The sequence below is a fragment of the Stenella coeruleoalba genome, assembly GCF_951394435.1.
Source record: "Stenella coeruleoalba genome assembly, chromosome: 10".
NCBI classification, from domain to species: domain Eukaryota; kingdom Metazoa; phylum Chordata; class Mammalia; order Artiodactyla; family Delphinidae; genus Stenella; species Stenella coeruleoalba.
Window position 1 is genome coordinate 14,907,227 of NC_137156.1, and position 24,870 is coordinate 14,932,096.

Here is a 24,870-nt window from a genome sequence, read left to right on the forward strand (position 1 = left end):
AGCTGGCAATGTTTATTCGATATGGATGTCTTTGAAATGGGTGCACTGGGAATCAGAAGCTTAATGTTAGGCACCCACACTGCAATCAGAAAAGCTTCTTGTCAAGCACTTACACCTGTGGATCTTCATTTGATGGTTGAAGAATCTGAGAGAAAGTAACTTGACCAACACCTTGTAGCAAGTCAGAGCTTTATCTGGAGTTTACAATCAGGACTTCTTTTATCATATGATGTATATTTGATGGGAATAGACATCATTTTCCAAAATACTCTTCCTCTGTTCCAGAAAAGGCAAGAAGAAAGGGGTAAACTTTCTTCCTTTTTCTTTCCTTCCCCCCTCCTTCCTCCCTCCCTCCTTCCTCCCTCCCTCCCTCCCTTCCTTCCTTCTTCTTTTCAGTCTTTATATCACTGGCAACAAACAAACTAAAAAACCCAGAACATTATCTTTGTGTCTCTGGACTATTTGCAACTCTCTGATACACCCTGACGACAATGCTCATTTTCCTTATCCTGGTCCAAAAACTCATCCTCAGAGCTGTTCACTACCACTGGGCATCATAGTTCCTCTGCCTCTACAGAGAATGACCTCTCATCACAGTTACCCTTATCCCAAAGCACTACAGTAATTTCCACTTAGAACAGTGAATTATGACTTTGGTATTGTGACTCAAAGGCCAATACAGTTTTTGAACACAAGGCTGTTGCATGTAAGCTATTGGGTGAAAAGGTACAAAGATGTAGAAATCAAAATTTTAGTTCATGAGGACAGCATGTATATAATAATACAAGGTAGTGTATAAGTAGTTGTCAGAGGAGAGGCATGAACAGGAAGGGAGAGATCAAGGTGTGATGAGGTGATGGAGAAGTCTTCCTGGAGGAAGGGAACTTTGAAAGGTGATTAGGATTTGAAAGCATAAGAAGGGTTAAGGAAGACTGATCTACACCTGGGAGAAGAGCATATCCAAAAGCACAGAGGAAAAATCCGTGCAAGGAATGCTATAGAAATTAAGAAAATAAACCTCACCAGAGTGAGAATCAATTTGGGCAGAAAGGAGAAATAAGTTAAGTTAGGTCAGAAATTTGTACAATATGGAATGTTAAAAAACGGTGTAGGACAATTGGACTTCATCCAGATGGCAGTGAAGAAACTCTGGGGATTTGAAATAAGGGGCCATGATGAAACGGTTGTTTAAGAAAGACTAAAAGGTCAAAGGAGATGGATATTTGAGGCAGAAAAATTTGTCAGGAATTATTTCAGTTTTCCAGGAGGAGATATTGAGTATCTGAAAAAGCAAAAGGAATGGAAGAGGTTAAAGAAACACCACAACAAAAAAACCCCAGCACAGTTGGACCTAAAACAGTAGGAAGAAACATCACTTGGAGTTAATGGCTGAAGAATTATGGCTGTGGACCTCAAATCCGAGCATGAATCAGAATCTTCTGCTGGGCTTGTTAAAACCCAGATTTCTGGTCCCAATGCAGAGTTCAGGGGCCAAGAAGTCCTCTCAGTTCCATAGAAGGCAGGATTATGTGTCTAACAATGTCAAGCACCACACTGCATTTCCTGTGATTAGCGTAGATGTATAGTAAAGTCAGGGGATATTGTATTCACACTTATTAAATCTCACATGTCATTTGAACATATAATACTGTAAACATATTTCTTTTCCCAAACACCAATTGCTGCACCCACAGTCTCTTTCTGAGGTCAGAGCAGCGATTTAACCGTCCCATTGCCCAGCAGTGATGTACTATGTACTTTCCAAAATTAACCAAAATGAGAACTCCTGGGGTACATAACTCAGCTGTCTCCTTCCAACATGTGCATGGTTTCCTTAATCTCCTATAATGCCCTTTGGACCCGTAGTCATGCAAATAGCACCAGCGAACAGCTGCATTCTGCAAGCCAGATGGTCACATGTGGGAACAGAGATGGGATGGAGACAACAGAAGTAATAGCCTATAAAGTAGGTTAGCACTACTGAAATTCTACTTTTTTCTATTAATACCAAGTAAAAGGTTAATTATTTCCATCCGTGTTCACTTAATGGAGAGAATTAATCTTGAAGGCATAGTAAGAAATTTTCAGCAAAATTTCACCACTGCTTATTCCAAAATAGTACAGAAGGGTGATTGAGAGTGTGCTAGAAAGCTTAATGGAAACAATGAAGAGGCTTACATAAAACTCTGTTTGCTCAACATGAAAGACTAAGTTTGTAGGTGTTTGGGAGGAGAGTAAAGAAAGAATATGCTCCATCTTCTTTCTCAGTATTGAACCCTGATGTAACCAAAGAGAGTCGTTTGGTTCCTGGATATTGTTCTCTGAAATCCAAAATATTTGAAATTAAGATATAAACTCCTTTCCTCTGTGCACAGCATGAATCATGTTTAACATGGGTTATTTAAAGATCTTGTGTACACTCATATTATGTACGTATACTCAAGATATCCGATATTTAAAATAATCCATGCTCCTTTAATAAAATGTAACATATATTATTCTTTTTCCCATAATATTCAAAGTTCTTTTTAAGCACTATTATTAGTCTTGGAATGTCATATGTTTAATTATTTCTCTATTGAAAGTCATATATATTGATACTAAATTTTGGTGCCACTAATAATGACGTGATAAACTTATTTCCTATTTTTGGATTCTTACTAAGTTCTGGCGCTCTGATGAGGACATAAATTTAGCTAGCAACTAATCAGAGCTAGGAATTTAATTGATTTTGTAGAGGACAGACAAGCCAAGGATTCATTCATTCAAGTATTTTTTTAATAACTGCTCTTTTTAGGCATGGTTCTAATGGGGATACATCAGTGGACGAAACTTCTGACTATCCCTGGCTTCATGTAACTTGGGTCCCAGCATCCTCATTTATTAAGATAGAGAAAAGAAGAATAGAAACAATGTTTTGTAAGGATTTTTTTTTTTTGAGGGGGAAGTGGGAAGAAGTTGAGTATAATTCTGCTATGAACATGTTGGGTTTGAGGTACCAGTGAGGTATCTGAGTAGAGATTTATTGAAGGAGCGCAAGAAAAAGTCTGGGCTGGAGACATTGATTTGGGCCTCATCAGCATACAGGTGGGAGTTAACACCATGGAGTGGATATAACTACCCAGAGCAAAAGGCTGACTGAGAATTACTGATAGTGTAAGACTTACACCTAAGGAACTCCAGCATTTTAAAAAGAGGATATGGAAAGAGAAAAGTAGGAAAGAAACCTCTTAAAATTGTAGAGCCATGGAGCCAAGGGGAGTATATTGCCAGAAAAAGGAAATAGACAATGATAATCCTTCTGAGAAATCAAAGACTGAAAAATGCACATTGCTTTTGAAAACATGAAGTTCATTACTAACACATATTAGAAATACAACCCCACTCTGAGGCTCCACACTTCTTTGATCTTATTTCCATTGTCCCCACTTCATCTTAGCTACTCCCTTCCGTGGCCCCACCTCATAATTTGTTATGACTTGTTACTGTGTTACTCCTGAAATGATAAACTCAGTCAATACACTGTGACTGTAAACATCATTTCTCCCATCTCATGCAATCAAATGTTTCCACTGCACTAAACTATTTGATATTAAGCCCTTCTATAAATTGACTCCTTTTCTTTCTATCCATTACTCCTTTCCATTCCACAGTTCAACACTCTCCCAAGAACCTTGGACTACTTAGACCTAGGAAAAGAGGAACATTTTGAAGACAGTGGTCATGTGACAATGTACCTCTACTTGTGAACCAATGGAAATGTTAGACTCAAAATGAAAGCATGGTGCCACCTCTTCTTACAAGCTTTTTTTTAACAAGTGAGGGATGAGTTCTAGCAATCTCCTTAACTGCAAAACACGTCAGGAGGCACATCTGTGGTTCCATAGTAGAAGGTATAACATTTCCAAATTAATTTAACTAAATTTTTAAATTAATTTAAAAACCTTCAAGCCCTTTGTGATATCCATGAAAAAAAAAACCCCACTCACTTGCCTAAAATTGCCTCTTATCCAATAAGTCCATTTAGACAGCTCCTAGAGAGAGGTGAGATCTGAACCCATGGAAGCCAGAGTGGTTGGGATAGATGGCTGTTGTTTTAGTTTGAGTGCCACCCAAATCTTGAGATAGGGATTCAAGTCTAATTGGCTTTTTTTTTTTTTAAAGAAGATGTTGGGGGTAGAGTTTATTAATTAATTAATTTATTTTTGCTGTGTTGGGTCTTCGTTTCTGTGCGAGGGCTTTCTCTAGTTGTAGCAAGCGGGGGCCACTCTTCATCGCAGTGCACGGGCCTCTCACTATCGCAGCCTCTCTTGTTGCGGAGCACAGGCTCCAGACGCGCAGGCTCAGTAGTTGTGGCTCACGGGCCCAGCTGCTCTGCGGCATGTGGGATCTTCCCAGACCAGGGCTCGAACCCATGTCCCGTGCATTAGCAGGCAGATTCTCAACAACTGTGCCCCTAAGTGGCTTTTTGGGTGTGATACCAGGAAATAACAATTGAGGGGAAAAGGGGTGAGACAGAGAAAGGAAAGCATCCAGTAAAGGATATGTTATTTTATCAGTGAACCCATTGAATAGCTGGAACTTAATCCTACTGGGAAACTCAGGGATTCAGCATAGACCCTAGACATCAGCGTAGACTCTGATGACTCAGAGTTATCCCCACTTTCCCCTTGCCCCCAGAAGAAGCTGGAGTATTTACATTGATACGTGCTAATAATAATCTTCAGCTAGCATTGCCCCCAGGTGGTAATAAGCAGGAATGGGAAGGGAGAGGGGAGCCAGACAAAGCCTCAGGAAGGACATTAGACATCATGCGTTACAGTGAGAAGTCAGCCTCTGCTCCAGCCAATCCAGAGGTCTAACATTTTAATCTCCAAGGTATAGGATTCTGTACAATTGTATAGGCTTCTATACAATTGTATAGGCTTCTATTTTGGGAAAGTATTCTGTTTAAAAATTATTTGGATTTGAAGAGTTCAGAATTAATGACGTTGAAATTGTTCCCATTTATGTTAATCAGTAGACCCCTTTTCTGCTGAATTTCATTCAAATAAACCAGTACAGGGACTGCTGGTTTTATCTGCCAGTATGACACAGTAGAAAGAGATGGCTGCACACAAGCAGATGGTTGAATAAGATCTAATATTAGAGTTTGATCTTGTTCTCATAATTTTGTTGTCCTTGCCTGCTACCTTAATCAACATAGGCTAGCTTTATTCCAGCATAAAAATTAACTCCCAAATCCCAATGACTTAACACACCAAAGGGTTATTTTTCAATCACAACATGTCCATCATGGCACCACAAGCTTCTCTGCTCAGCATATTCAAGGACTCAGACTGACAAGGGGTCCATAACCTTATAGCTGCACCCTGTGCAAGAGGCAGCTTCTTTTGTCACAGTAGCAAGGGAAGAAACTATGAAGAATCACACATGAGTTTCCTTTGTCTCAACTCAGAGGTGATGAATCATTTCTGCCCATGTTAGCCAGATCATGCACATTGCAATACTTAACTCAAGGGGTTGAGGTATGTAAGGGAGCAAAGAATACGTGATGATCATTATTGTTTTGTCCATGCCTACTAGATAGAAGACACCTTAAAGATCATCTGGGCCAGGGGTTTTCCAACTGTGCATTTCAGGACCTCTACTGCTCCCAGCATCCATAAGGAACTCTTGAAGGTGAAACAGTTATTCTCCCCACGCTCCCATGTTAGCCAGAAAAGCTTTTCTTCAATATTTTCTCCATCTTGATGCTTCTTGTAAGATTTTATTTGAAGAAAGGATTCTGCAACTTTAAAAATAGTTGGAATATGACAAATGTGATCCAACTTTTTCATTTTAAAGATAAGAAAAATCAAGCCCCAATGATACTGAGTTTCCAAAGAGATGCAGCTGGTTAGTGGAAGGTCTTGAACCCTTCTAAGACACCATACGGTTTGACATCATGCCCTGACAGACTCCTCATTGTTGGGAAAACCTTTTCCCTAAGATGTTTGTCAGGAATATCTGGAAAAACTTAAGCCAGAAGTAATTTGAGAAAAGAAAAATCAAAGGATAAATGAAAGAATAAAAAAAAATCAGTAGAGGCAGATAGAAAAAAAAAAGTTGGCAAAGTGAAAAAGTAAAGTGAGAGAGCTAGAGAGAGAGGTGCAGGAGGTGTGAAGGGTCTGTGAGCCCAAATGAGAGAGCCACTCAGTCTAGACTCCAGATGGAGTGCATGGCTTCAGTGAGTTCAGTACTGGTCTCTGCAAATACTTGAGCCAGATGTCATGGCTGAGCTACAAACCCTTGGAGGCGTGACGGAATTGGCTGTTGTTCTGTCCAGTGTTTTCTTCTTAGTGTGTGACTGATCACTCTGCTGGCTGCTCTGCGGTTATGACACCAGATAAGGGGACACCTTCTTTTAATACTGAAGTCAGATTTTTGGCAAACCGCAAAGAAATAAAGTCCTTTTGAGGGTCCAAAGGTAGGTTGGTAGACCTCAGACTAGTAGGTGTGACCACCTTCCCAAATGGAGATCAATCTGACCCCAAGAGAGGGAAAACTGTGGAGAGACACAGAATAAATAAAACAAAAAGAGGCTACTGCTTGTTAGCAGCAGGATCTTGGTTAAATTGCCTTATCTTTCTGGGACTACGTTTTCTCTGGGGGATTTCATTAAATGGTCTCTAAGTTCCATTTGAACATTGACACCCCATAATCCTATGAAATGGCATAATGAAGGAAGGATAAATAAGAAAGCCGTGTCCCTACCAAGCTGATAGGATAAAACAGCAAAATGCAAACGTTCTGCTTTGTTAAATAAACAAGGTAAATGCTTGTATTTGCTCCCTGCAGTTGAGCAACTTGCAGAATCTGGCAGTGAGCTTTACACATGGGAACTAAGATGGGACAGCTCTGAGGACAAGGAATCGTTCTAGAAAAAGGAAAATTTGAAAGGGCCAGCCCAAGGCAATAATTCAGAAGTCAACAGACTTTGTGTTTCTTATTCTCCTAACACTCTTCCATTCTTTAAACCAATACTTAGTGTCTGCTACATGCTATGGCCTAGGAATTTGATGGCAAGGAAAGTAGTCTTTACCTTCATATACAAATAATGGTGGATGCAGACAATTTAACAAAGTTTAATGCAATAAGGATAATCATAGCGGAAGAGATATGGGTGATGGGGATGGGAGAGACATTCAGACCAGACTTGAAAAACCAGAGATCATGGAGGAAGTGCATTTTAAGCTGAGTCCTGACAGAAAGATAAGAAAGGGATAGTCAGACAAAGAAGTGGAGAAGGAAATTTCTAGAAACCACTTGAGGCATGTTCAGGAAACTGAAAATAATGCATTATGACTCTGTCACTTATTGCCTAGTTGAGCATGAGCATGTTACTTAAGCTCTCTGAGCTTCAGTGTTCTCATCTGAAAAATGGAACAGTAACAGGTTGCAAAGATGGTTGTTCTTAACATTAAATGAGATAGTTTAATATATATATCTGTCACCTACTACATAGCCTGACATATAGGAGGTGATAAGGAGGTACTCAATAAATGATAGCAAATTATAATATTACAGTGTAGGACTTGGAAAGGACAACACAGGAGTCAGACTGTTGCCCAAGTTTCTGGCTTTGGAAATTCAATCTGGACATACTGTTGGAGGCATATATACAATCAGCAGGTGGAGTGTCTGGTTGGTAGTTTAATATACATATATCTGGAGTAAAGGAGTGAGATCTGGGGAAGATATACTTTCAAATTCACACAAATATGATACTAAAATAATGCCCCGTCTTCTCTTTTCATCGTCCCATGTTGTCCTTTTGAAAAACTCCTTTTCTTCAGTCCATATTTCTATCACCCAAGCTGTCAAACCCTAAATTATTAGCTGATAAGGAATTGTATTTTAATAGTGAGGGACTGGAAATGTTAAGAAAACTGAAATTCTTTCAAGACTCTAAGAAACAAAGCACCAGTGGACAAGTTTGTGAAATCTGACCATCAGCTAAGGTTGAACTATTGGGCCAAGTTGAACAGGCTACACAGATAGCCATAGGCTTTTTTTCCCCCTATGCATATAGTATTTTCTGAAAAGAAAATAGCGGTGGGTTAAATAAGAGGCATCAGACATATCTGCTGAACTGAATACTTAAGATTTTCTTGACATTCCCTTCTATCCCGTAAATCAAATTAGCTACAAAACATCATCAATGTAGCAAATCTGCCTGCCCCTTCTTTCTGTTTTGCATTTCAAATTAATATCAGATGAAACAATGCCTTTCAGATCATTTTCCAGATCAAAAGCAGACACATAATCACATGACAAAATTGGCATTTAAAGAGGAAAAAAACCCAACATTATTTAACATAAAACTTATTGAAAAATTCAAAGGCTGCCAACTGGACAGGAAATTAAGGTAAGGTCTCTGAAAAGACTCTGCTCCTCAATAGCAGGGAACAGCAGGAGGCCTGGCTGTGGTTCTCTACATGTTTTCAATGTGAAGTCCTTGTTTAGTGAGGCTATAAACTGTCCTAGATATTATCTCCTTCCCTCCCACTGAATATAAAACTCTATCAAGCCTCTGCTCTAGAATTAAATTCTCATCCTAGTAGGGCTTTTTCTGTTGCCTTCTATCACTTCAGAACTTTTGGAACACCAATTTCTGGTTTGCAATCTACCTTCATTTAGCCCCTGAGTTCTCTGTCCTCGGTGCTGTGAAAGCAGTGGCTGGAGAAAGCTCAGGCTTAGAGAAAAAAATTTTTTCTCAAATGGGGCTCGGGGTGAGAGATGCAAGGCTCTCTGAGGAGTATTTAATTAATAAGTGTTTATTCATCATAAATCTGATATGTAACCAGCACTCTAAGTGAACTCCCCCACTGCTCACAAAGTAACACTTACATTGAAGCTGCAGCTGCTGTTTATGCTTTAAAAAGCACAAGATTTTCTGTTAGAAAAGTGGAACATGTATCCTGGTTCTATCTTTAATACCTGTTTGAAACTGGGCAAGTCATTATCAATAGCTTGAAATTCAGTTCTACCCTCGAAAAAAATGGAGCACCAGATTTTCTCTCTGTATCATTTTATTCATACCTTTATTTCGTAAATTTTCACCTTTAATTGTAATCATTATTTGCATGTAACTTAGATCATGGACTACATCTTAAGTCACTTCTGTATTCCCAGGATTTAGAACACTGCACATTGTAGATGTTCCGTGAGGTTTTGTAAAAGGAATTAAAAATATCCCTGCCTCACAAAGTTGTCAAATACATTAAAAGCAAGCTCAGTTGCTGGAATGTGCACCTGCTTTCTCCTTCAAACACTTAGAAATACAGGATATAACAAAATGATGCTTTTAGTATAACAAAGCTCAAAATAGAGGAACGGAAAATCCTCATGCTGTTAAAATAAATAGGGAAATCAAAGCCAGAGTTTGAACTTGGCTAATGCTAAGGACACCTAAGGGACATTAAATGAGAACATACATCAAACAGCTAACTAAAAAGGGTTATAATGCCCAGGCTGGAGAAAATAAATGTGGCCTTGAACCCATGAAAGGTGAAGACCTATAACTGAAACCTCTCTGTAAAGATGGGTCCCTGGAAGAGTTGCTCCTTCTATATGGAAACTAGACTAGAAAAAGTACACCTTGAGATTGTGGTGGAAGAAAGGGTCTGAATTTCTGCTACCAATTCAAGAATCACAAGTGATACATTAATGCATAAAAATTGATCTTAAATTGAAGATATCCCAGACACCATAAGAGAAAAAAGTATAACTCTCCTATGAGGACACAACCCAGGGTGAATGAGGCTACCACAGAAGAACAAGCTCCATGGAAGATAAGTTTAAAAAATCAGTCACCCAAGGAAATGGTCAGCCATGAAAAAGAGTCAGCAAAAACAAAAAGGAAAATTAGAACTTCTGATAATAGGATATCTAAAATAGATGACACAGTAAGTACACTGAACATGATAAAGGGACAAAAGAGAACATAAAAACCATAATAAAAATATGATTCCATTGGGAAAGCAGATTTGTAAAATATCCAAGTAGAAATATTAGTCATTGAAATAAAACTCAACATGCAGGTTAAACAGCTGGGAAAAACACAATTGCAGAGAGAGTTAGAGAGATGGATGATAGATATGAGGAAATTACACAGAATACTACAGCAAATAATAAGAATGATAGCAAAGAGTGGTCAACATTTATAGATGACAAAATGAGAATGATCAAAATACAAATGGTAGGCTTTCCAGAAAAATAAGTTGGATAGAATAAGACATGAAGCACTATTCAAAATAATGATGGCTGAGATTTTTCTGGCATTGAAGAAAGTAATGAGTTCTCAGATTGAAGAAGCACACTGAGAAAGGTTAAAAAACAATTCTGCATCTAAACATATGTGATGACACTCAAGGAACTGAAATCTTACAAAATCTTAAAAGCAACCAGAGAGATGAAGCAGATTACTTACAACAACAAAAAAAAAATAGTAACAAAGAAGTCAAAAGACAAAGAAATGAGACTTCCCAAAGGACTGAGAGAAAATAACTATGAACTTAAGATTTCCAAACTATTCCAAAACATAAAAGTGAGATAATGATAATTTTAGAAAAAAAATACTGGGAGAATTTACCATTCACAAACCCTTGCTGTAAAAACTGCAGAAGAATGAACATCAGTAGGAGAGGAATTCAACCTGAAGGAAGAAACAAAAGTTCAAGAATCAAGTGATATGAAGCAAAAGTGAACAAAGAAACTGATGGGTAAAACTAAGGAAGTATCAGTTCCAAACAGTCAATAATAAAAATAAATAATTTGGTGGTGTTTGTGAACGAAGTAGAAATAAACACAAATTAGTAATAACAAAATGGAAATTTTAAAGTATTTTTAGGTCCTTATTTTTGTGAGAGTATAGTAGAGAAATTGCCTAACTTTAGGCATTGTTGAATTAAGAATGCCATAAGAAAATAGAAATCAAGTCAATAAATGTATACATTTCAATCCGGATATAAAGAGAAAAAAGGAAGGGAGGGAGGGAGGAAGAGAGAGGAAAGAGTTAAGTTTGGTCAATCCAATATAAGATAGGAAAGGAGAAGAGTAAAGCAAAGAAAAGCATAGTTGCAGAAACAAACAAAAAAAGATTCCAAATGTATAAGTAATCTCAATAAAAGTGGAGAGATTTAAATTGCCTCTTATTTTTTCTCAGTGACCAAAATATAGAATGAAATCTAGCTGTATGTTATTTATGAGATATCCAAATTGTAAGTACACAAAAGGCTTGAAAATTAGAGGATGAAAAATATATCTGACAGAATAATGTCAAAAATAAAGCTTGTTTAGCTATGGTAATAGCAGATAAAATAGAATTCCAGGAAAAAGTTATTAAAGACAAAAAAGGCTCATTAAGGGCAAAGAGGATTATTATAATAATAGAAGGAAATAGTAAGATTTACATAGCTATGCTAAATTATTTTGGCAGTTACTTTAATTTTAGTTACATAATTGTATGTTATATAAACATATAGATTGACAGAATTGCAATAAGAAACTGAAAAAAGCAAAGTTAAAAATGTTGACCAAACTCACAAAAACCAAATCACCAAGCAAATAAAACTTCAAAAGTCTTAGATAAAGCATATAAAAGAAAAAAGTCAGAATATATAAAATTTGAACAACAAAATTAACTATGTCTAATAGACGTATATTGAACTCTATAATCAACGATTAGAGACTATACGATCTTACCAACCACACAATGAACATTTTTAAATTGATCATTTTTAAACTGACCATCTATTGGGTCACAAAAGACTCAAGAAATAACAACAAAAAATTTTATAAGAAAGACTATGCTTTCCAATTTTAAAGCAAGAAAACTGTTAGTCAATTATGAAAGATAATCATAAAGTTACAAATTTGAAAACTCAGAAATTCATATTTAAATAATCCTTGGGTCAAAGAAATGGTAATTGAACATGCAAAGTATTTAGAACTAAACAATGAAATATCACATAGCCAAACTTTGTAATGCAGCTAAAATATTATTGGCATGTAAATTTATGGCTGACCTGTATAAATTTATGTAAATGGGTTCCAATGCCCTCTGGCTTCATAACGGAGCTACAGCAGGGGACCAGACTGAGTTAGGAAATTGATGCTAAGAGAGTATTCTTCTGGCATTCAGCCCAAGAGGTAGGCTGGCTATATCCCACAAGTTTACTACTCCTCTCACAGGAGGAGACTCTACTTAACTCTCTCTCCTTCTGGGTCCCAGTAAGTGTTCCCTCCCCTTATTTCTATAGAACTGGAGGTTAACTACCCAGCTGCTATTAGTCCTGGGTTACTTTGCTGTCTCTTGTGGTTTCCCTTATACCCATATCTTTGTAAACAGTCCTGTTGTAAATAAACCCTCCTCAAATTATACTGTTTTGAGAGCGCCATCTGTTTCCTGTTGGACCATGACTGAATCAGTGATACAGATTTAATTTAGAAGACCTGTGCACTCTTGGAGATAGGGAGAGAGTAAGGTAAGGGCAGAAATGGTGTTGCTTTCCTGATATAACTACAATCTGGACATCGGTGCCAACTGGATCTGGCACATGCTCCATTACTGCCCTTTCTTTCACAGGGCATATTTATGGATTCTTCAGAAACTCCCCAACCCTGGATATCTCTCACCTGTAGTTACCTTGGCATGATCATGGCACCTCTCCTGCTGGCCCCCATTTGGTCAGCTTTGACTCCCCCGTCAGATGCTGTGCTTCTGACAGATGGACAGCACCTCTGTTCTTCAGGTGAATCGTGAGAAAGGGGAGAGGAAACATAAGTGGATGTGTGAAGAGGTAGTATTTCAACTGAGTGTGTAAGATTTTATTTCTACATTAAAAAAGAAAGGTCTTTGTCAAAGTCACAAAACATTAGCATTAATACTTACCTGTATTAATGTTAACCTGTGTTGAATTTGGGTGGTGAGTACAGTGATGTTATATTATTTTCTGTATGTTTGAAAATATTTAATACTTAGGAAAATAATTTTTCAAGAGTAAAGTGACAAGGTATGTAAGAATCTCTCACACAGGATCTGACACACAGGCATTTAGCACACTTCTGGGACATCCTATTCCCACGCAATCCCACAGCTCCACTTCTGTGGCCATGCTGATTTCAGATTGCAGTACATTCTGCCCACTGCATCCCAAAGTTCCCATGCCAATTTGCCCAACGAGATCTTTCCAAGTTTTTTGTGATAGGGTTAGGTTGGGGAGGAAGGACAGGAAGGTGAGAAAGGATTACATGATTTCTTAGAGTTTGAACCACAGATTTTTTTCCCCCAATTATTTATTTATTAACATCTTTATTGGAGTAGCTTTACAATGTTGTGTTAGTTTCTGCTGTATAACAAACGGAATCAGCTATACGTATACACATATCCCCATACTTCCTCCCTCTTGCGTCTCCCTCCCACCCTCCTTATCCCACCCTTCTAGGTGGTCACAAAGCACCAAGCTGATCTCCCTGTGCTATGTGGCTGCTTCCCACTAGTTATCTATTTTACATTTGGTAGTGTATATATGTCCATGCCACTCTCTTTGTCCCAGCATACCCTTCCCTGTCCCCGTGTCCTCAAGTCCATTCTCTACGTCTGTGTCTTTATTCCTGTCCTGCCCCTAGGTTCTTCAGAACCTTTTTTTTTTTTTAGATTCCATATATATGTGTTAGCATACAGTATTTGTTTTTCTCTTTCTGACTTCACTCTGTATGACAGTCTCTAGGTCCATCCACCTCACTACAAATAACTCAATTTCGTTTCTTTTTATGGCTGAGTAATATTCCATTCTATATGTGTGTCACATCTTCTTTATCCATTCATCTGTCTATGGACACTTAGGTTGCTTCCATGTCCTGGCTATTGTAAATAGAGCTGCAGTGAACATTGTGGTACATGACTCTTTTTGAATTATGGTTTTCTCAGGGTATATGCCTAGTAGTGGGATTGCTGGGTCATATGATAGCTCTATTTTTAGTTTTTCAAGGAACCTCCATCCTATTCTCCATAGTGGCTTTATCAATTTACATTCCCAACAACAGTGCAAGAGGGTTCCCTTTTCTCCATATGCTCTCCAGCATTTATTGTTTGTAGATTTTTTGATGATGGCTATTCTGACTGGTGTGAGGTGATATCTCACTGTAGTTTTGATTTCCATTTCTCTAATGATTAGTGATGTTGAGCATCCTTTCATGTGTTTGATGGCAATCTGTATACCTTCTTTGGAGAAATTTCTGTTTAGGTCTGCTGCCCATTTTTGGATTGGGTAGTTTGTTTTTTTGGTATTGAGCTGCATAAGCTCTTTCTAAATTTTGGAGACTAATCCTTTGTCAGTTGCTTCATTTGCAAATATTTTCTCCCATTCTGAGGGTTGGCTGTTCATCTTGTTTAGGCTTCCTTTGCTGTGCAAAAGCTTTTAAGTTTCTTTAGGTTCCATTTGTTTATTTTCGTTTTTATATCCATTTCTCTAGGAGTTCAGTCAAAAAGGATCTTGCTGTGATTTATGTCCTAGAGTGTTCTGGCTATGTTTTGCTCTAAGAGTTTTATACTGTCTGGCCTTACATTTAGGTCTTTAATCCATTTTGACTTTATTTTTGTGTATGGTGTTAGGGAGTGTTCTGATTTCATTCTTTTACATGTAGCTGTCTAGTTTTCCCAGTATCACTTCTTGAAGAGGTGTAAACTTTTGCCTCCTTTATCAAAGATAAGGTGACCATATGTGTGTGGGTTTATCTCTGGGCTTTCTATCCTGTTCCGTTGATCTATATTTCTGTTATTGTGCCAGTACTGTACCTTTGTAGTATAGTCTGAAGTCAGGGAGCCTGATTCCTCCAGTTCCATTTTTCTTTCTCAAGATTGCTTTGGCTATTCGGGGTCCTTTGTGTTTCCAGAGAAATTGTGAAATTTTTTGTCCTAGTTCTGTAAAAAATGCCATTGGTAGTTTGATAGGGATTGCGCTGAATCTGTAGATTGCTTTGGGTAGTATAGTCATTTTCACAATGTTGATTCTTCCAATCCAAGAACATGGTATATCTCTCCATCTGTTTGTTTCATCTTTAATTTCCTTCATCAGTGTCTTATAGTTTTCTGCATACAGGTCTTTTGTCTCCTTAGGTAAGTTTATTCCTAGGTATTTTCTTTTTGTTGCACTGGTAAATGGGAGTGTTTCCTTAATTTCTCTTTCGAATTTTTCATCATTAGTGTATGGGAATGCAAAAGATTTCTGTGCATTAACTTTGTATCCTGCTGCTTGACCAGATTCTTGACTAGCTCTAGTAGTTTTCTGGTAGCATCTTTAGGATTCTCTATGTATAGTTTCATGTCATCTGCAAACAGTGACAGATTTACTTCTTTTCTGATTTGGATTCCTTTTATTTCTTTTTCTTCTCTAATTGCTGTGACTAAAACTTCTAAAACAATGTTGAATAACAGTGGTGAGAGTGGGCAACCTCATCTTGTTCCTGGTCTTAGAGGAAATGGTTTCAGTTTTTCTCCATTGAGAACTTTGTTGGCTGTGGGTTTGTCATATATGGCCTTTATTATGTTGAGGTAAGTTCCCTACTTTCTGAAGGGTTTTTATCATAAATCGTAGTTGAATTTTGTCAAAAGCTTTTTCTGCATCTATTGAGATGATCATATGGTTTTTCTCCTTCAATTTATTAATATGGTTTATCACATTGATTGATTTGCATATTTTGAGGAATCCTTGCATTCCTGGGATAAACCCCATTTTATCATGGTGTATGATCCTTTTAATGTGCTGTAGGATTCTGTTTGCTAGTATTTTGTTGAGGAGTTTTGCATCTATGTTCATCAGTGATATTGGCCTGTAGTTTTCTCTTTCTGTGAAATCTTTGTCTGGTTTTGGTATCAAGGAGATAGTGGTCTCATAGAATGAGTTTGGGAGTGTTCCTCCCTCTGCTATATTTGGGAAAAGTTGAGAAGGATAGGTGTTAGCTCTTCTCTAAATGTTGGATAGACTTTGCCTGTGAAGCCTCTGGTCCTGGGCTTTTGTTTGTTGGAAGATTTTTCATCACAGTTTCAATTTGAGTGCTTGTGATTGGTCTGTTTATATTTTCTATTTCTTCCTGGTTCAGTCTCGGAAGGTTGTGATTTTGTAAGAATTTGTCCATTTCTTCCAGGTTGTCCATTTTACTGGCATATGGTTGCTTGTAGTAATCTCTCATGATCCTTGGTATTTCTTCAGTGTCAGTTGTTACTTCTTTTTCATTTCTAATTCTGTTGATTTGAGTCTTCTCCCTTTTTTTTTCATGAGTCTGGCTAATAGTTTATCAATTCTGTTTATCTTCTCAAAGAACCAGCTTTTAGTTTTATTGATCTTTGCTATTATTTCCTTCATTTCTTTTTTATTTATTTCTGATCTGATCTTTATGATTTCTTTCCTTCTGCTAACTTTGGGGTTTCCTTGTTCTTCTTTCTCTAATTGCTTTAGGTGTAAGGTTAGGTTGTTTATTTGAGATGTTTCTTGTTTCTTAAGGTAGGAAGCAGTACAAGCTTCCTTGTACAAGCAGTACAAGCAGGTCCTTGTACTGCTATAAACTTCCCTCTTAAAACTGCTTTTGCTGCATCCCATAGGTTTTGGGTTGTCGTGTTTCCATTGTCATTTGTTTCTAGGTATTTTTTGATTTCCTCTTTGATTTCTTCAGTGATCTCTTGGTTATTAAGTAGTGTATTGTTTGGCCTCCATGTGTTTGTATTTTTTACAGACGTTTTCCTGTAATTGTTATCTAGTCTCATAGTGTTGTTGTTGGAAAACATACTTGATATGATTTCAGTTTTCTTAAATTTACCAAGGCTTGATTTGTGACCCAAGATATGATCTATCCTGGAGAATGTTCCATGAGCACTTGAGAAGAAAGTGTATTCTGTTGGTTTTGGATGGAATGTCCTATAAATATCAATTAAGTCCACCTTATTTAATGTACCATTTAAAGCTCGTGTTTCGTTGTTTATTTTCATTTTGGATGATCTGTCCATAGGTGAAAGTAGGGTGTTAAAAGTCCCCTACTATGATTGTGCTACTGTCGATTTCCCCTTTTATGGCTGTTATAATTTGCGTTATATATTGAGATGCTCCTATGTGGGGTGCATAAATATTTACAATACAATTGTTATATCTTCTTGGATTGTTCCCTTGGTCATTATGTAGTGTCCTTCTTTGTCTCCTGCAATAGTCCTTATTTTAAAGTCTGTTTTGTCTGATATAAGAATTGCTACTCCAGTTTTCTTTTGATTTCCATTTGCATGGAATACCTTTTTCCATCCCCTCACTTGCCGTCTGTGTCCCTGGGTCTGAAGTGGTTCTCTTGTAGACAGCATATATATGGCTCTTGTTTTTGTATCCATTCAGCCAGTCTGTGTCTTTGGGTTGGAGCATTAATCCATTTACATTTAAGGTAATTATCGATATGTATGTTACTACTATTTTCTTAATTGTTTTGGGTTCATTATTGTAGGTCTTTTCCTTCTCTTGTGTTTCCTGCCTAGAGAAGTTTCTTTAGCATTTGTTGTAAAGCTGGTTTGGTGGTGCTGAATTCTCTTAGCTTTTGCTTGTCTGTAAAGCAGAAATTAATTTTGCTTAATTTCTCTGTTGAATCGGAATGAGATCCTTGCTGGGTAGAGTTATCTTTGTTGTAGTTTTTTCTCTTTCATTCCTTTAAATATGTCCTAACACTCTCTTCTGGCTTGCAGAGTTTCTGTTGAGAAATCAGTTGTTAACCTTATGGGGATTCCCTTATATGTTATTTGTTGCTTTTCCCTTGTTGCTTTTAATATTTTTTCTTTGTTTTTAATTTGTGATTGATTAATATGTGTCTTGGCATTTTCTCCTTGGAGTTATGCTGTATGGGATTCTCTGTGCTTCCTGGACTTGATTCACTATTTCCTTTCCTATATTAGGGAAATTTTCAACTATCATCTCTTCAAATATTTTCTCAGTCCCCTTCTTTTTCCCTTCTTCATCTGGGACCCCTATAATTCAAATGTTGGTGCATTTAATGTTGTCCCAGAGGTCTCTGATACTGTCCTCAATTCTTTTCATTGTTTTTCTTTATTCTGCTCTGTGGTAGTTATTTCTCCTGTTTTATCTTCCAGGTCACTTATCCATTCTTCTGCCTCATTACTCTGTTATTGATTCCTTCTAGAGAATTTTTAATTTGATTCATTGGGTTGTTCATCATTGTTTGTTTGCTCTTTAGTTCTTCTAAGTCCTTGTTAAAGGTTTCTTGTATTTTCTCCATTCTATTTCCAAGATTTGGGATCCTCTTTACTATCATTACTGGAATTCTTTTTCAGGTAGACTGCCCATTTCCTCTTCAGTTGTTTGATCTGGCTGGGTTTTTTCTTTCCTCCTTCATCTGTGTATTTCTCTGTCTTCTCATTTTGTTTAACTTGCTGTGTTTGGGGTCTCCTTTTTGCAGGCTGCAGATTTGTAGTTCCCGGTTTTTTTTGGTGTCTGCCCCCAGTGGGTAAGGTTGGTTCAGTGGGTTGTGTGGGCTTCCTGGTTGAGGGGACTGGTGCCTGTGTTCTGGTGGATGAGGCTGGGTCTTGTCTTTCTGGTGGGCAGAATCATGCCTGGTGGTGTGTTTTGGGGTGTCTGTGAACTTATTATTTTAGGCAGCCTCTCTGCTAATGGGTGGGGTTGTGTTCCTGTCTTGCTAGTTGTTTGGCATGGGGTGTCCAGCAGTGTAGCTTGCTGGTCCTTGAGTGGAGCTGGGTCTTAGCATTGAGATGGAGATCTCTGGGAGAGCTTTCACTGTTTGGTAATATATTGTGCCGGGAGGTCTCTGGTGGACCAGTGTCGTGAATTTGGCTCTCCCACTTAAGAGGCTCAGGCCTGACACCCAGCCAGTCCACTAAGACCCTGTCAGCCACACGGCTCAGAGGAAAAGGGAGAAGGAAAAAAAGGAAAATATATAAAATACATAAAGTTATTAAAACAATTATTAAATATAAAAGTTTAAAAAAATAAAGAAGAGAGCAACCAAACCAATAAACAAATCCATTAATGTAACAAGCCCTAAAAACTATAAAAACAAAACAAAAAAACGGACAGACAGAACCCTAGGATAAATGATAAAAGCAAAGCTATACAGACAAAATCACACAAAGAAGAATGCACATACACACTCAGAAAAAGAGAAACAGGAGAAATATATATATATATAAAGGAAGAAAGCAACCAAATCAATAAACAAATCTACCAATGATAATAAGTTCCAAACACTAAAGTAAGATAAACATAAAACCAGAAACAAATTAAATGCAGAGAGCAAACCCCAAGTCTACAGTTGCTCCCAAATTCCACCCCCTCTATTTGGGATGATTCGTTGTCTATTCAGGTATTCCACAGATGCAGGGTACATCAAGTTGATTGTGGAGATTTAATCCGCTGCTCCTGAGGCTTCTGGGAGAGATTTCCCTTTCTCTTCTTTGTTCACACAGCTCCCAGGGTTCAGCTTTGGATTTGGCCCCGCCTCTGCGTGTAGGTCACCTGAGGGCATCTGTTCTTCGCTCAGACAGCACAGGGTTAAAGTAGCAGCTTATTAGGGGGTCTCTTACTCAGGCCGGGGGGGAGGGGTGGGCAGGGAGGGAGGGATACGGAATGCAGGGCGAGTCTGTGGCAGCAGAGGCCAGCATCACGTTGCAACAGCCTGAGGCGCACTGTGTGTTCTCTTGGGGAAGTTGTCCCTGGATCACGGGACCCTGGCAGTGGCGGGCGGCACAGGCTCCCAGGTGGGCAGTGTGGATAGTTACCTATACTTGCACACAGGCTTCTTGGTGGCGGCAGCAGCAGCCTTAGCATCTCATGCCCGTCTCTGGGGTCCACGCTGATAGCCACGGCTCGCGCCCATCTCTGGAGCTCGTTTAGGTGGCGCGCTGAATCCCCTCTCCTCACGCACCCCAAAACAATGGTCTCTTGCCTCTTAGGCAGGTCCAGACTTTTTCCCAGACTCCCTCACGGCTAGCTGTGGCGCACTAGCCCCCTTCAGGCTGTGTTCACGCAGCCAACCCCAGTCTTCTCCCCGGGATCTGACCTCCAAAACCCGAGCCTCAGCTCCCAGCCCCTGGCGGGGAGAGCAGACAAGCCTCTCGGGCTGGTGAGTGCTGGTCAGCACCCATCCTCTGTGCAGGAATCTCTCCACTTTGCCCTCAGCACCCCTGCTGCTGCACTCTCCTCTGTGGCTCCAAAGCTTCCCCCCACCCACCCCCAGTCTCCACCAGTGAAGGGGCTTCCTAGTTTGTAGAAACTTTTCCTCCTTCACAGCTCCCTCCCAGAGGTGCAGGTCCCATTCTTTTGTCTGTGTTTTTCCTTCTTTCTTTTGTCCTACCCAGGTACCTGGGGGTTTTCTTGCCTTTTTGGAAGTCTGAGGTATTCTGCCAGCATCCAGTAGGTGTTCTGTAGGAGTTGTTCCACATGTAGATGTATTTCTGATGTATTTGTGGGGAGGAAGGTGATCTCCACATCTTACTCCTAGGCCATTTTGAAGGTCCTCCTGAACCACAGATTTAAACGCTCTCCAATCCCATAAGCATGCTTCCAGCTGCAGCTGCTTCTCTTCTGATTTCTTTTTCCTTAATTGGATCATCTTCACCAGAGCAGCCATTGCTTCTCTTTGGGGGACTCAAGTCCTTATCTCTACAAAACCACCCCACTTCTCTGTAATTTGGGAGACCTAGGAGCAGTGGGGGAGGTACAAGGTTTGCCTTGAGGACCCAGTAACAGAACATAGAGGATTTACTGGGAATGTTCAAAGGTTGAATACAAGGCCCCTATCAGTATTTAAACAAGAAAGCCTGGTAACACTTTTTAAAAATATAATTAGCTCCAAGTTTCTTCTGCATTAAAGAGATGGTCATGAACTTGAATCACACCTTTAAACATGGCACCCACACCTGGCCTGTGCCACTGGCAGACTCCACGATTTTCCTTTATCAACCAGGATCTATTTGTTTGTATGTATTTGTATACAGTTGTATGGTATACAGCAGAACAGAATGGTCAAGCTAACTGTTTTAATTTAGTGATAAAGAAATTGAAGTTTCATCATTTGTTAGTGGCAGACTTAGGTTTCTCTCTGACTGCACGTGCAGTGCTTTTGCCATTGTTGGATAGGTAGATAACTGTAAAAGCATATAAGGGTTTTCTCAGTTCGTAAGTATAATACCCTTTTTTTTTTTTTTTTTTTTTGCTGTACGCGGGCCTCTCACTGTTGTGGCCTCTCCCGTTGTGGAGCACAGGCTCCGGACGCGCAGGCTCAGCAGCCATGGCTCACAGGCCTAGCCGCTCTGTGGCATGTGGGATCTTCCTGGACCGGGGCACGAACCTGTGTCCCCTGCATCGGCAGGTGGACTCTCAACCACCGTGCCACCAGGGAAGCCCCTATAATACCCTTTTAAATTAAGTCCGGGAAATGAGAAATTACTCACCCAAGTTATACAAACATTTACTAATGTATCAAAAATTGTTGAGGACCTATTATATACCAGGCATTCGTGTCCATATGGGTCATACAGCTCTGTAAATGAGCCATGGTACATCTTTCCAAGATATATGGGCTTAAACAGCAGAAGTGGTTATTTTAGGTACTGCCTATAAATTTAACTTAATGCATTTACTTTTTATGAGCACATCATAATGTTATCCCACCCTCTTGGAGGACAACGTTTGTTGAAAATCTTGGTACTCTGATGCTATCCAGGACACTTTTCAGTTGATATTCTGATAGTAAATTCTTGAAGAGTTGGCCTTGGTTTCTAAAGTCCTTTTGCTAAAGTGGTCAAATACTTTCCTGCATCCAGGTTTGGCATTTTTGAAAACCATCCCTGTGTGTCACCCTTTCTAGTCACCCTTAGTTACCCTTAGTTAGAGCATCAAAAGTAAGATGGTGCCTGATAGCAGTGTGCTGACCATTACGTAGAGAAGTAATGTTTTCAATCAGTCACCATTCCTTCCTAATGATGTACTGAAGTAGGGATGAAACAACAAAACAAACAAAAAATAAACAAAAAAAATTATTGTATATCCCTAGCAGAGGCACCTGGCTAATCTGAGGCTAATCATGAACAAATTTATGTGTAAAGACAAGAGCAGAAAGGAGAATCAGAAACTAAAGCAGAAGATGCCGAATAAGGAACACAAGCCTTTCCTCTACCTCTGGGAGAAACACTCATCTACCCCTTGCCCTCAAAACTCTCCCATATTAAGTGGCTTCTCTTTGCATAACACGTTTACTTTCCAAGGCACTTGCCAGCATATTGTTGCCATCTGGTCCTCCAGAAATCACGTAGCATTGGCCAAGAAACTGAGGCTTGCCAAAGACATATAAGTCTCAGTGATAAGTCCCAGAAGCTTTTAGAACAAGGCAGGTAGAAGGTGAGAAAGTTTGGAAGGAAAGTGAAAGGAAAGACGAGAGTTGTCCTACTCTTGGTACAGTGCTGTTTGCATGGAGCCATAATATTCCAGTTTTGGCCTAGGTTGTGGCATGAGGCAGATGCAGTTGATTCTGGAAAGTAATTCTGAAGACTGAATGAGAAGTATTGGATTACTAATGATTACCTAAGGTAGTCATGAAAAGTAATAAAATTTGGCCCTGATAATGACTCAAAAAATATTCAAGTGCATTGCTTCCATTGATTAATCAACTGGGAGCTGCTTTTTGAAATGGCTCTAATGAGATGAACTTCTCAGGCATTGGAACTTCCCAATAGACTGGCCAAAGCATAAAGTTTTCAATTTTTTTACTTTACTAAGCATTCAATCTCTGTGTCCTAAAAAAAAAATACTCCCCAAGAGCCCATCTTGCTCAGATTTCTGGCCGTTAGATCCACAGACTTTGATTATTTGTCCAGAAAGTCTCTGGGGCTTTCCTGGACTTCAAACCCTTAAAGTCAAGCCATATTCTAGGACATTCGGACTCTTCCCTATTACTATTTTCGTATCTCCCATATCTCCCCTAGCCCTCATACCCTGATCCCAACTGTGGCGCTTAATACCCTGTGAGTCATGGTAAATGGCCCAGTCAACGCTTTCTGCCTGGACTGTAGACTCTAAACGACCCCTCTTCCTTGGGAACTTTTGGTGAGGACTCCCAGAGAAAAGAGGAAGGGGATTAAAAGGTATCACTGTTCAACCAGGACCTGGATTAGATACTTGTTACATTTGATCCTATCAGCAGTTGCTGAGTTGCCTGTTTATAGTATTTTGCATATGAGGAGTCTAAGCTTCAGATTGGTTAGTAACTTGTCCTGTCACACAGCTAATCATCCTAGGTGGGCTGGCCTCACAAAGGTCAAACCATTGCAGTTTGATCATATAAACATAATTTAATCACAAACAACTATTTCATACCCACAAGTGCTTTAAGTTTTGGCAGAAGTATAACGGCAGAAAGGTAGGATTCTTTCACATCTTCGGGTTAGAATGAACACATAATGACGTTTATATGAACAAATTGATCTCAGAAGCCTCACCTTTCATTTCAATGCTAACTTCAACCTTCTTTTCCTAAGAGTTCCTGGATTCAGTGCCCTCTGACCCACCTTACTTAGTACTTAGATTAATATGATCAGAACTCTGAGGTTTTACTTTAGTTACAATAAATTTCCCCCTGCCTTGACACATTTTTATATTTCTCCTAAATAGAATTTTACTAAGAATTTTGAGATAACAATGTAACCTATACATTTTCAGATCCTCTCAAGGCTTTTAAATATTTTTAAATGTAATGAATATATTGGCTTACGCCCCTATCCTATGTAAAATGGGAAACCCAGCATCTTATCCACTATTGTTAAGGATTCTTTAGGGAACAATATTTCTCCTAATTACTTGGCTTTATATCCTGCTTCTGTTCTCAGTCTCCACACTCAATATCTTGAATGTACTCTTTCTTTCAACATTCTATCTTATCACTGGAAAAGCCAGGATGGCTTCAATTCCCAGAGTACCACTGGCCTAAAGGTAAGTGTACAGCAGATATCGCTGAAGGCCTGGGGCTACACAGGGCTGTTATAGTGCAGAACAATTATGAAAGCTACTTGTCCTTTTTTAACTTTGCCAATCCCACCCTCTTGCCTCTAGAAAATGTCCCCTATTGTCCTCATCTTCTTGGATTCAGTGTCCACCATGGTGTTGGGCTCCCCCTTCCCTCCTATGAGTTTCTGCTCTCTTCTATTTTTCTGATGGTGATTTTCCCACGACCAAAATGTCCCCGTTTACATTAATGTAGAGAGCCCTTGTGCTCTGTCCTTAAAGAATCCAGAAACACATTTCAAGTATCATGATATGGTTTGTCAGATGACATAAATAAGACATGACTATTTAAATAGGTAGATATCACAGTGTAAAATAAACTCTGTTACCAGAAAGAGTTAAGAAGTTATATATCATGAATAATCAAATATCTGATAAAGGCAATTCCCAAATGTAACATATATGGATGAACATCTTTTTAAAATATTAGAGTATGACTAAAATACAGTTCCTACTAAAATTACACTGAATAGAATCTGTTTATTCTTGAAAAGCTAGGGGATATTTTGGCATTGTGTACTACACTTTTGTTTTATATATGTTGGGCTTTGTACTAGAAGAGTACAAGAAGTGTTAACTAATAACTATGTTAAGATGTTAAAGCTCTGGTAACAGAAAATATACAAAGCAACTGATAAATTTGTGGCTTAAAATGTGTATGCAAATGTCCACGGATGACAGTCAGCCTATAACTGAATAGTTGCAATGCTAGATAGCTGGATAGACAGTCGAAGATCCACACAATGTTGCCTTCACATTGGTAGCT

The 24,870-nt window shown here is 38.8% G+C and overlaps 1 protein-coding gene and 1 long non-coding RNA gene across 13 annotated transcripts in view; one reads left to right on the forward strand and one right to left on the reverse strand.

Annotated features, from left to right (window-relative positions):
• Nucleotides 1-24,870, forward strand: part of RNF144B (ring finger protein 144B) — an 850,456-nt gene that overhangs the window by 811,802 nt on the left and 13,784 nt on the right. The gene's annotated exons all lie outside the window — the stretch shown is intronic.
• LOC307192557 overlaps nucleotides 388-24,870 on the reverse strand; it is a 98,815-nt gene continuing 74,332 nt past the window's right edge. The window contains exons 3-4 of the long non-coding RNA XR_013830118.1: nucleotides 12,682-12,791; nucleotides 388-10,699 (exon numbers count right to left, since the gene is read on the reverse strand). This is a non-coding gene — a long non-coding RNA (uncharacterized lncRNA). The remainder of the gene's footprint in view (nucleotides 10,700-12,681; nucleotides 12,792-24,870) is intronic.